General features: G+C 31.7%; 1 long non-coding RNA gene across 1 annotated transcript; it reads right to left on the reverse strand.

Moving 5' to 3' along the window:
- Window positions 1-983: 983 nt before the first annotated feature.
- LOC129963627 (uncharacterized) lies at window positions 984-7386 on the reverse strand. Its single transcript, XR_008784001.1, has 3 exons — window positions 7277-7386; window positions 4540-4652; window positions 984-2178 (listed from the first exon to the last, which is right to left on the reverse strand). It is a non-coding gene; the product is annotated as an uncharacterized LOC129963627 (long non-coding RNA).
- Window positions 7387-14174: the final 6788 nt, after the last annotated feature.

The following is a 14174-nucleotide window of genomic DNA, read 5'->3' on the forward strand; positions in this document are numbered from 1 at the left end:
AGATGAAATTTAATCTATATTCATAACACCATATTTATAGATTGAATGGATTTTGCTGAAAACTTAACGAATGAAAAATGTCCTTCCGGTTGTTCAAATATAATGAACATGATAACTACAAAATGAAAAAAGCTAAGTTGATAATATTCAATACACATACTTAGCATCAATAGTGTAGACATTATGCGAATTTTGAGCCAAATCCAACAAAGAGGTTACCCGTTTATCTTCACCGTGTCGTCAGAAGCATGGAAATGAAGAGATTTAAATGCATCATATTTGGTATACGATTTCCCAACTACAATTGCAGTTAATCTAATTTTAATTTCTATCAGTTCGAGAAATGCGTCTAAAAATTCGATTCTCCTTTATTATTAACCGCCTGCCAGGAATTTATCGCTAAGGAATTCGAAAGGATCCCACGATAGATTCATTAATACTAAATTTACATCAAAATTAATTTTTCGTAATGATTATCCGCCAGTACCATACAAGACGTTTCGGACAATTTTTAGCGGAGAAAGAGCAGAGGGATAACACTTATTAGAGAATGTGCGATTTTTATTTTTGCCCTTTCACTTTTGACTTCAGAAAACACTGTTCATATTTATACTAGAATTGAAATAAAAATCTTTATCGGTCAAATATGTCAAAGCTGCGTACCTTGAGGACTGCCTCGAGTTTATATAGTTCCCAAATGAAATGCATAATAACCATTGCTAGTAAAAGCTTTTATTAAAACAATACCACAAGCTTTATATACAAAAATATAATGTATATATTACGGTAAAGGTGATGAATCGACTTTTATTAATCGATTATTCATAATTAACAACATTTCCAGCCAATATAAAAACGCACATAAAATTCAAATAGATACCTGAATTTTTCACAGATTCAAAATGACAAGCATCAGATTCTCATTTTTAAAAAATATTAATAATAAGATTCATACTAAACATTTTATGATGAATGATATTTTCTTTATCGAAATCATCGAAATATTAAGACAAAGGAATTTTTGTTCATCTACATATCTAAGAAAATAATGAAGTTTTCTAATTATCCGAGAAGCATCGATTTATAATCAATTGGCAAAGGAATGCTTACATTTTAAACTACTGCTTATTTTTTAAAATACTTTATCCCATTTTGATTTCAATTCAAATAAGAACTTCATAATGCCAATAATAAGATTAAAAAAAATTTACATTCACTGGGAGGATGCATTAGGTGAGCTTTGAAAGTACATTAAAAGAGCCTATCCATGTAGCTCGACATAATCACAAGAAATTTCAAAATATACGAACACTTTAAAATCAGTTATATCAAAACAAACATTTCATGTATAAACAGATCGCAAAAAGCATATAGCTTTGTACAAATTTGCAACAGCAAGGTGAATATCTTAAGAAATTCCCTTTAAAAAACAATAGTGTTTAATTACAAATGTCATCCACTTCTAGTGAAAAAGAATTATTAAACATTACATTTTTTTTAATTATATATATTTTTTTCATTTCATCCTTAAATGGACTATTCAAACTATAGCAACAAGATAGATAGTATAAGATATTGAATTACAATAGCCATAATTCTTTTCAATTCCTGTTTAATACTTACTCTTTGTTCCTTCTAAATTTAAAAATATAATTTAATATTATGAGATAACTGAAATATTAATCCTGAGAAGATAAATTGACATAATCGGAATAGATCTAGAAAAAATACGATTTCAAACAAAAATCTCGGGTAGAGCCATCTTATAAATGATCTATATACAAACTTCAAAAAGCTCATCCTTTCGACGGGCGATAAATTTTCAAAATCTAGCAAAATTGGGATTAAAACATTCAATTGTAGAATCGATTCCGTTGAAATTATAAGCAATTGTGGAGACTTGCATAGCAGAACAGTTCACTATTTTAAATATTCCAAAAGTAAAATTCGATGAAAGAGATAGATACAGCTTCTCCATAACATTCGAACGATTGAATAGAAGCATTTGAGTATCTTTTTAAAGATAAGAATGCTTTTTTTAAAGAATTTCAAAAGTTTCTTCACTGCTACAACACCAATGAAGAAGAAAAACGCAAGAAGAAGTTCAACGGTAACTCTGACATTGAACCAAAAATTTCGTAAGATTGCGTCTTCAACAAATTTCCGACCAATCTGAAACTGAAATCAAAATTCACGAATAATAATAATTCAGAATAAAAGTATATAAATGTTATCTTTCCAATGAGATTTGCTAAATTTATGCTTGAATAATATACAGTAGTACATTATATTCATTTATTTACAGACTATAAACTACAAAGAGCTTCCATTTGTTTACAGTTCCAAGAAAATATTCTCTTATTAAAATAACCACATGTTAAGTAATCTCGATAACATGTTGCAAGCAAACATTTTAACACAATAACATTTAACTTGAGTGACCTCACCTTTGTTACCGTTATTCTATTACTTTTTATGGCTTGTAACATCTACGTATCGTTAAGAAAATAAATATCACACTAACGTCTCACGGCACTATGAAAACCCATATCACCTGTTCAGTCTGGAGGTTAAGAACCTCGAGTTCAAGAGCTCCATGATACATCCCCTCTAAATCGGACTCCAAGCTTCCTCTTAAAGTCATCATTACCAGTCCTATAAATTTTGACAACTTTATTAGAGTTGGGTAAAATCATCTACTTTTATCGCATCAAAGGAAGGGGGGGGGGGGAATCGCTTACCACGAGGTCATTTTAATTTACTTCAAAAATAATTAAAGATTCATTAATTGATGCTTATAGATAATTGTTTAAGAATAATTCGCTTGCATATCATTCTTGTTTGTTTTTATTATCATTTTCCTTGAATAATGCTGCATACTGCGTGTTGAAATATCTACTGCCTGATTCATTTCGCCACTCGTTGGAGGCCTTTCTTCAACTGTTCCTGCAAGAATCAACAGTTTTTGCTTTTTTCCCCCCATAAAAAAACTGGATTTTTTCATAATTTCACAAAGAAAACATGAAATTTACAATTTTACAACCGTTGTGCTGCATCTACTCCTTCACTGAAATTTTTATACACGTAAAGAGTTTTAGCTTTGTCTTTAACACTCAAATAAGCGTTTCTTCTTTAAAATCAGTTTTACTCATAATTTGATAGAAGGCAACAATGACTTATGGCTGTTCAATAAAGTTTAAATCAGTTTGATTATATTCAGGGCAATTTCGGAACGAATCTTCCGTAATTCTGATCAGCCGTCAGATCACGAGGACGATACCATAGCTGCCAGAGCAAAGCATCCATAAACCAAATTATCTGAGTGAGTTGTGCGTTTTTATGCAGGCGAGTGCGCATATCAAGAAGCGATTAACCTTTAGACGGATTAGGTTCAAAATTTGACATGAATGCACAATTACGATGCTAAAAATGTGCACTAAATTTGTCTAACTTCGCGTTTTGTAGTTATCATGTTATTTGCATTTGGACATAATGACAAACTTTCCATCTACAGATCTCACTCAAAATTTTAAAGAAATCTATAAACTTGATGTAGAGACGTCATACCAAATTTCATTTATCTAGGTCAAGATATTTGAAACTTATTCATAAACAAAGAATGCGTACATAATTAAAAAAAAAACTTTTTTCCTCTGTTTTAACTTAAGGAAGCTTTAAACGCGGAGATGCGTTGATCTCTTTTCAGAAGATTACACAAACTCTTTATACATTTCGCATACGAAAAAACGAAAGAGGGCAATTCCGTTCCTCCAAGATTATTCATTCTGTTCGGAAATCCATGTAAAATTGTTCCAAAGATTTTCCAACTCCATTCATATGATCGACTAAAATTCCAAAATAATTCACGATTTCTGGTAAAATGTTGAACACATGGATAGTTTAACAGTAGATAGAATTTCAGCGCATTAATATTACGCATTCGTATTCATTTGGTTTGTTGGATTCATAAGACTAATTTATAAATTTTACTGTAACGTTTTTCAAGCCAGGTTTGAAATTCTTACGATTATTTTCGAGGGAGTTCTTTCTCTCCCTCACCCCGTCACACACACGTCAGAAGAAGAAAACTAAGCACCTTTTTTCGTTATAATTGCTTTAACATCCCATTTTTATGATATATTAACACTTTACCGACCGGCCGTCGATTAATCGACGTTTTGTTCTCAGCGCTTACCAACCGGTCGTCGATTATTCGACGGATTATCCGGCGGTGAAATGGCATAGTATGTTCGAACCGCTACCGGTCGGTAAAGTGTTAAGGTTCTTTCAGACATTTCTAGCAATAGACAAGAACAATATTGCAAGAAGTGTCTACGACGGTCCTATCGACCACAGCAAACCGATTGAACTGACAAATTGGCGACTACACTGAAACAAGAATTTTATTTTAAAATTTATTGATTCAATGACTATTAGCGACTACGACACCGACCAGAAGCTATATAATAAGATGAACTAGACAGACTTGACATTTTTTAGTCAAAACAATAATATTACTTTCAAAAACGAATTTCTTACCTCTGCGGTATTCATGGCTTTATCCCAAAACAAGATCTGACGAAGGAAAATGTGAAAATGCAGTAAATCCTTTCCAATGAATGTTTCAGAAGAAGTGTAGCTTCGCTTCAAATCTACAGGAGTGGAAAGGAAGGGATTTGAAATATACAAGATGCAAAACACCAAAGGACAAATACAAAAGCCACATCGAAACTTAATTGTGAAACTATAATCAGTACATGAGAAAGAAACGTTTAGCGGTTGACTAAATATTTTTTATTGTCGTTTCCATCGTCTTAATACTTCCCTTTCTTTTATGTGTATAGATAGATAATATAGTAATAAAAAAAATAGAGATAGTATATTATTACAATATAGTATTACAATATAGAGATAATATAGTAATCAAAAAAATCGAACTCGAGATTTTGACTAATCTCCCCAAGTTTGAAAAACGCATTTTTGGGGAAATACCCCTCTGTCTGTCTGTGGAAAAGACAACTCAAAAATGTTTTGAGCTAAATGATTGAAATTTGATATAAGTCTTTATACCAAATTTGCAGATTTCTTTAGACTATTGAGTAAATCTGTTCCCAGGAATTTCGTCGGTCTGACTGTTCGAAAATTTAATATAATTATAAAACGAAAAGAATCATAGATAAATTTCGATATACAGATTTAACATCTGTATTGTAGACACCTGTCAAATTTCGAGCCAGATCCAATTACGGTTGTCTGTCGGTCGGCCGGTCGGTCGGTCCGTACTTTCATAAACATGCAAGCTCGATAATTCAGAAACTCTTAACCTAAATTTAAATATATCAAATTAGGTATGGTATTTTGTAACTACAATTGAAGTTGTGTCAAATTTATGTTGCCTTCAATTGGGAAAAACATGTCTAAAGCCCAAATTCGATTTTAGGGCACTATTAACTGCATACCAGGGATTAATCGCCAAAAATTTCACCAAGGATAACACGATAGATTCCGCAAAATTTCGAAATTCATGCCAAATTTAATATTTCATATCTAAATTTAACTAATAAATTTAGTATTTCATAACTATAGATCAATGACAAGCAAGATGTTCTCTGGCGTGGTAAGTTTATTAGAGAGTATACGAGAAACTTTTAAAGAGACCACTCCTGCTGGTTTAATATTACAAGAATTTATTTTATTTAGTTATTATATCGTAATGATAATTTTTATAATTTTATTTTGTTTGGAAACTTAAACATGAATCGATTTTCATCGACTTCAAAGAAAATTTAAAATATTACGTCATAGGTAATCTGCTAAATTAGTTGAAAAATTTAAAGCTTTCGAAATGTTTATGCTGTTTTCTATAACAGATATAAATTATAATTTAAATCAATTGAAATTCGGAGTAAACATAGACAGCAATTTCCAAAACCTATCTTTAAATGAATAAGTTAAAGATAATCTAATAATGAGATTGTCTTCTGATCACTCTTTCCGGAACTCCCTTGGGAAATTCCTATGTAAAAATTTTAAGGAAGATTATACATTATTTATGATTAATTCGTTATTCATTTATAATGAATTTTCTTATTTGCAATTAAAGAATTAATGCGAAACTATTTATCAAAAATTACTAGCATGTACATTTCTAAATATGCTACAGAACCAGTGTCAGAATTTTATGCTAAGTCTGCTTTTTCATTCCCTAATTAATTTTGAGGAATAAGTCGTATTCACTCTTTGCACTACAGCTTCGGTTCTTAATCATCATTCTGAAGGACACATCATTTTCACGTTCTTGTTAGATAATGATTATTGTAGAAGCCGTAAGATAGCAAAAATTTTGCATTCATTTTGCTATGAATAACAACAAAATTTTAACCATATTTTTGAGCTTACTTAAAACTACGAAGAATCGATTTACTCACATATTCATATTTTTGAATCATATTTTTCGGTGTACAGAGACTTAGTATTCGAAATTTCCCTAGTAAATTGGCCTAGTAAAACTGACACAGGCCATACAAATTTGGTTAAATTTTATTTAAGAAGTAAAAGTTCAAAAGATAAGTTTTTCCAATAATTATAGAACAAAAAAAAAAAAACCAAAGAAATTAGTGCAAAAATGAAGCGGTTGAACAAGCAGGAACTTTGCATATTTGAATTATTTTTTAGCGAGTCCGAGTTATCTTTTCATAAAAAAAAGTAACGTGTTGTACCAATAAGTATTTTATTTCAATAGCAGTATTTCGATACGAAATTTACGATTTAACAAGCAATTACGAAACCAACTCAAGTGATCTTGATTTTTTAATTTAAATCATCCTGGATTTTTTTTTCTTTCTTGCACAAACTTTACCTAGATTTGTAAGTTAAGAAATTAAAAAAAAAAAAAAAAAAAAAAAAAAAAAAAAGAAAGAAAGAAAAGTAAAACTTGTTGTCCATGAATTTAGAATCTAATAATTGTTTCAAATTCGGCTAAGCATGATCTTTTCCACATAAATTTAAACGCGATACAAATACGTTGGAGTTTTAAAATTATCACAGAAAATTGTTTTAATTACGATTAAAGCTCATACATTGAATTAAATCTTTAAATTGTAATTGCTATTAGAATTTTTTTTTAATGATATTAAGAGTAGAAAAGTGTCGACAAATAATTTTACATTTCGATTGCAAACGTCGCTAATGTTAAAAGCGAAATACTTTTTATATTTCCAATGAAAACTCAAATTCTGATAAGAAAAAATTTAAAAAACAGATATGCTCAACTCACCCAAAACGCTTAAAATAACTAAAGTGTTGTATGCCAAATTTTACTTAAATACAAACTACTGACAAAGGAGCATTTTATATCTTTAAATAAAGAAACGTTTACAGTTTTTTGGATTTACAATTAAAATTATTTTCTGAGATTTTATTTGTGGTTTATATTGTGGCCACTGCTGACTGCAGTAGAAAGTCATGTGATTCCATCGCAACTGCGTCATTTTCAGCCCCACCAATAAACGAGTACGCCACAGAAGCTGATTCGGAGACAAACAGTGACGTAATTTTGATAGGGTTACATGATTTCCTGTTGCAATCAGCAGTCGCTCTAACTAAATATAGCTTTACAATAAGTATACGTATTAACAGGTTAACCCACAATGGTTAACCTGTTAACCAAGTAATTAACTTATATTCAATTCGTTTTGCATTCAATATTTTATCCAGTTAAAAGGTGAGAAGAGCCTTTTATTAATGGGAATCCACATTAATTCAAACACTCTTTGATTAATGAGCAATGTAAATTGCTTGAAGAAGAATTCCTAATTTCGTGGAATTCATGGCGATTTTGGAATCTGGCATAATATGGCTAGATATGGCTCATGTGTCATAAAATCAAGCGCAATCGACCAACCATGGAATTAATGCATTTCGAACTTCTCGACCTCTTTTGAAGCTGGAAGGTGATTGTTAGAATATGCTTCAACTGGTGTGACCCACGAAACTAATATGGAGATCGACAAGTGGTGTACAAAGAAATTTGGGAAAACCGCAACAAGCTGACGGCCCATGTACTCCAGGAGTTCCAGTAAGCCCCCAGAACTGTTTCGATAAATACCTTCCACAAGGAAGTGCATTTGCTTGGTTTCTATGGCCGTACTGCTGCCCGTCAGCTTTTGATTCCAAAATACCAGATCACGCTGCATCGGCTGAGATGGTGCCAAGAACGTCGAAATCGGACCATAGATGAGTGGAAACGGGCTCTCTGGAGTAATGAATCAAAGTTTAATTTCAGCCAGTTGGATGGCAGATTATGGGTTTTGTTTGCGCAGGGAGAACGCCCTATACACAGAGTGCATTGTGCTTACAATAAAGTTTGATGTAGGTGGAATTAGTGTCGAGAGATGTTTCTTGTGGAGAGTACTGGAAGCCTTGATCCCAATTCATGGTAAGCTCAACGCCAAGTCCTACTTTACTATTCTAGACAACGTGCTTTACAGGTCGGATCATTGTCATTTCCAGGATGATAACACCACTGGTCATGTTGCGAGGACCACCATGCATTGGTATGAAGACAATGGGGTGAACCGACTGCGTTGGCCTGCCCATGGACCAGTTTAGTTCAGTTATATTAACGTCCTGTTTTAAAGCACCACTGGGGCTATTTTGGGGTGGAACCCGTAATTTTGATACAAGGTCAGATGACGAGGACAACACCTCCAAACTTCCACGCCATACCAGGAGGAGGACATTTAACCCCGACGGATTTAACATACATTGACGACGGTTCTTTGATGGAATCAGGTCTCGAACCTGAAACCCTCCTATTCCGAAGTCAAGATCTTACCACCAAGCCACTGTGGCTCCTGTCCGGGGACCAGAGTTCTATCCTACAGAAGTCCTCCAAGATGAGTTGGATCGCCGAGTTAAGGTGTGCAGCAAATGTCCAAAATCGGTGGAAACACTTGCATGTCTTCACCTAGCCGAGTGGAGGGAAATGCCACTGTCCCTCATCCAAACACTTGTGGAAAGCAAGTCCGGAGGATTAAGGCTGTAGTTGTCTACGGTGGAAGTTCTATTAATTATTGAATATGAATAAAGTGTGTTAATCTCTCTTATTAAAGGTGTCCAATTACTTTTGGTAGACAGTGTACAAAGAAGTTACTTCTATTGGGATGCTTTTTTATTTCAGGTGTAGTAAAACATGTTCAAGGTATTTTTAATGTGTGGTACGTAATAACAGTGTATCAATTTTAAAACTCATTTTGCAGTCATTTATCGCGGAAACAGTTTCACGGCGAGAAGAAAAGAATGCTTATGGAAAAGAATAGTTGCAGTAATTTTGAAATTAATCGATCTCGTACTAAGGATTTGGAAGGTTCGAATTTTAAAGATAGCGTTAATTGCCTTAATAACTAGCGACCGTGATTTTTAAGCATTCTCGAGTACTCGCACGCTAATAAAACTGTTAAGCCCTTTTCCACTAATAAAGATTGGAAACTTTGAGCAAGGCCGGGAGTACTCGGATATTCAATGTTCAGAATTTCGTATATAAGCGTTACAATATCGCGAAGATAATCGAGTATGCATTTGGGATGCTTTTCTATTAACCTGTTCAAATGAAACTGCAATTTAGTAATGCAATAGAATACAGATTTCAATCATCAAAATCATTCTGTTTATTGAACAATCGCGGTTACATGCAACAGAATGTAAACGCAATAATTCATCCTTGACAAATTGAACTGAATATTGGGCACAGATCTACACATTAGATGCTAAACCTTCAAATTAAATTTTATCTATCTGCCGTTCTGTAGTCACTGTTTCTTTTCCACTTTCTCGTACTTTTAGTATAGAGAGAATGTAGCAATCGTCAAAAAATTCGAACTCGAGATTTTGATGAATTTCCACTTTTTAGACATTCCTGGGTTCACAAAATAAATTGTTAGAAAATGCCCGTCTGTCTATATGTGACAAAGATAGCTGAAAAACGCTCTGAGCTAGACCGCTAAAATTTGGTATAAGGTATTTATACCAAATATGCAGACTTCTATCGAATTTTGTCTAAATTCCGTTTAGAGTAAGTCCGCTTGTCCGATTTATGTTAACACGATAACTACAAAAGGCAGATGGCTAGATGAATAAGATTCGATGCATAGATTTAATATCTATAGTGTAGACTCCTGGCAAAGTGTGAGACAAAACCATCTATGGATTGCCTGTCTGTCGGTCTGTACTTTCAGAAACATGTAAGCGCGGCAATTTACAAACGCAAAGACTTAAATGTATTTAAATTAGGCATGATATTTTTTTTTTTTACTACAATTGTAGTTTTCTTTCAAATTTTAGTTTAAATCGATTGAAAAAAATGTGTCTAAAACACAAATTCGGTTTTCGGATACTGTTAACCACATGCTGTGGATTAATCCCTCAAAAACTCGCCAGTGATACGCTGCATTCAGTAAAAATGCCAAATTCATGCCAAACGTTAATATTTCGTAACTATTATACGCCAATATCATGCAAAGCTTTCTCTGCCGAAACAAGTTGATTAGAGATTATGTGAGAAAGTTTTAGGAGACCACTCCCATTAGAATTTGTATTTAAATAAACTACCTCTGAAGGGATTTCGTTCTAAATTTGAAGATTTCAAATGTTGTATGAATGTCAGATACTGTAATTCATCATTTAATTCAAAGCGTAGTGTATCGTATCCTAGCAAAAATGTATATTTTGGACTCGGGATAGTCTGAAACGTGAAGTATAATCACAATCTCAATGTTGAATTCTTCTATTGCACTTTTTTTTCTTTTTATATATTTTGTATATACGGAAGCAAATACATTAATAAATGGATATATATATATATATATATATATATATATATATAGTAAGAAATAGTTTGAAAGTGAAACGACATAGTTTTGGGATCGCAACTAAAAATTATACCTTATTCAAACAAAAACCAAAAAAGGAACAGGAAAAACTTCATAGTATTTAGAGAGCGCAAATGCAGATACTTCTGAACACACAGATGAATTAAAACAAAAGTAATAAAATCAAGTTAATAGGAAAAATCAAATTAAACCAAAAAAAGTAAACCAAATAAAAATAAATCCGACCTGAAGACTTTTTCAAGGGTCACCCTCAATCTTTGCATGAATTTATGCAGGTTGGCATAAGTTCTAACAAATTTTTAAGTAAAGCAGAAACTTACTTATTTCAGTTTCTTATCTCACACAAAATGTTGTTTTGATTTGTTACTTAATTTTTAATTTAATTTAATTTAATGAGAAAAATGAATCATTTTTCTTAAATGAATCTCAATTAGAAATATTTTAATATACCATGACTAGAAAAAAATGACGTTTTAAAGGATTAATTCACAATTTAATCGAGATCTGCAGCTTTATTGTAACGAAACGACATGCCAAATTTTATTTATCTAGCTCTTTTCATTTTTTGAGTAATTTTTATCGTGCAATCCCTTTACATTATGATAATAACAAGGTAAGAAAATAAACAGAATATTTGCTCGAAATTCAATTAAATTCAAGGTATATTGAGAATATAAAAGATACATTCTTAAAGGGTCTTTAATTAGAAAATTTGTCCGGAAAATTTAATAAAATTATTCCTTCTTTGATCCTGTCTTCCTCAAAGAAAACAGCTGTGGCTTCTTCGGTTTTCTTCTACTATCATTTTTACCGAATTTACCGTGCCAGTATGTATTTGGAATGTCTTTTCTCCTGATCAAATGAAAATAATAATAAACACAGAATTACAGTTGTAATCATAGGATAGCATACTGAAATTAATTAAGTCATTCCAATGACGAGTTGTTGAGTTAGCATGCATGCGAAAAAACAGACCGGCAGATGGATTTCATGTTAAAATTAGATACAAGAATTGTGTACCAAATTTTATCCATCTAGCCTTTAACGTTTTTTAATTAACATATTCAATTGTACTCAGACATACACACTTCCAGCGTATAATTTTGTTTCAAATTTTATAGAAATCTACACATTTGGTTATAATTCCCTATACCAAATTTCGGCCGTTTAGCTCAAAGCATTTTTTAATTATCTTGCTTACAGACAGATGGACATAATGCCAATATTGTATTTTTTGACTCATGGAGGTTTGAAACGTGAAGATTCTTTGAAATCTTGAGTTCGAAATTTTTAACAATAACAAGACTGCTTCTATACTTGCTAAACAAGAAAGTTAAACCAGGTTAAAATATTAGTCACAACAATGAAAAGAACTGTGGCTTCATTTATAATATAGAAAACATTCCAGGAGAAGACTATTTTAATCTAGTCAAAAATTACATCAAAATTTGTATCGATAAAAAGATATTTTTTTGAATTTTAAAAATACTTAAAAATAATTTGAGTACAATAATATTTTCGAAAAATATGGCAGAAAATGTCAAAATGAAGTTTTATTTTAATTTAATTAAAATTATTATTAAAGTTTTGAAAAAAAAATTGCTTTTAGGCGCGTTTTTCCACTTTTTAAAATGCCAATTTTGGTAGTTTTAGATAAAACGGCGAGACCTCTAAGACTCTAACCCATAAAAATATTCCTCTTAAAATAGAGCAGAGAGATAATGTTTTTAATATTGCACTCTTTATGTAAATTACATGATAAAAAATCGTGCCATGTAAAATTCTATGATTGATAGAATCAAGCTAAGCCTTAAACAACTTGATGCAACTTGTTTAGCTATATTCTATTGACAGTGCACTTAAATCGGCTTCAAATAATCATTCTTTCAATAACATTCAATTTTTAAGATGTCTTTTTAAGTGTAAGTGAAGTCTTTTGAAAAATAAATAAAGAAATATTAGTTTATATCTTTTAACTCTGTAAGTATTGTCAACAGCTTGTGCTTATAGTAAACTATTCTTTCGATCCTAGTATCGAAGACCATAAATATCGAAAGAGTCTCGAGTAATTACAACATTCGTAGTTTCGAATGCTTTGACCGATACAACGAAAATAACCATAACACCAATAATAATGATATGCAGCGATTCAGTAATTCGAACAGGGAAATGAATAACTCCTCCCGCTGTTTTTATTATTTTAATTCATTCGTTTATTTCTTTTGCCTCATTCTTGGAATTTAGCATGCTTCTCCAAACAGCCTTTTATTTCTCCGGCCAATCATATTTCCTTCCCTTCCTTGATTAAATCTCATGATGCAGGATCACCTATTTTTTTATAGTGTTAGAATGAGTGTCTGTTATCTCCTTATATCTTTGTGTGTTACAAAGGAAGAGCTTTGTTGTATGTGGATATAGGGAACTATTGTATGTGGATATAGGGAACTGTTTGAACTGTTTATGGGATCTTTTCTGAGAAAGGGTTTCATCAAGTGCTCTGCTCAAAAGGGATGTTCCTTAAAAATCGACCGATTCCTATTGACAAAATGAACCGGATTGGACAGATTGAGTCTGATCATGTTAATGATTGGTCAACAGTTTTAATCCAAAAAAAAAATCTCCATAAATTTCATATCAATGGTGATCATTTCTGGCTGATAGTGTTATTCACTAGAGTTTGTGATTTTTTTTTCCCTACTGCATATAATGTACCGTTATTCCCACTTCGAATAGCTCCTTATGCAATCAGCACATCAATAAGATTACAAAAACATGTGCATTTAAAAGATGTCCGTAAAAATAGTTATAAAAAAATTTAGGAATTCAAAATGGTATTTACATTTAAAAAAAGATGGTCGAGAGTTCGGTTTAAAATTGTTACTCTTTTGTTGGGTATTTGGTTGAGACTTAGTACCAGAGAACTTCTACTCATATTGAGCGTAAAAATAAAATTCATTAGGGACAAGGACGTTTTGAACCAGGCCATTAGTAAAGTGGTGTATTTATTCTACTAGAAAAAAATTATAACTTAATTTCGGTTATAGTTAGTAAGCACCGCAAATAATTTGAATTTGAAATATTGAATAAAATTTATTATACTTTCATCAATAATCAGTGATCTATGTACTTCTCTAATCTCTGACGTCACGAAATATACACTGTATGAAAGACATGTTGGAAATTTTATTTTCTATTGTAATAATTTTAAGTAAAATAATAACCACAATACTTTTGTCAATCAGGGATTAATAAGCGTATTTTGTTTGAAAATAAATAGAACAAATA

This window comes from Argiope bruennichi, chromosome 3 (assembly GCF_947563725.1).
Source record: "Argiope bruennichi chromosome 3, qqArgBrue1.1, whole genome shotgun sequence".
Taxonomy (NCBI): Eukaryota; Metazoa; Arthropoda; class Arachnida; order Araneae; family Araneidae; genus Argiope; species Argiope bruennichi.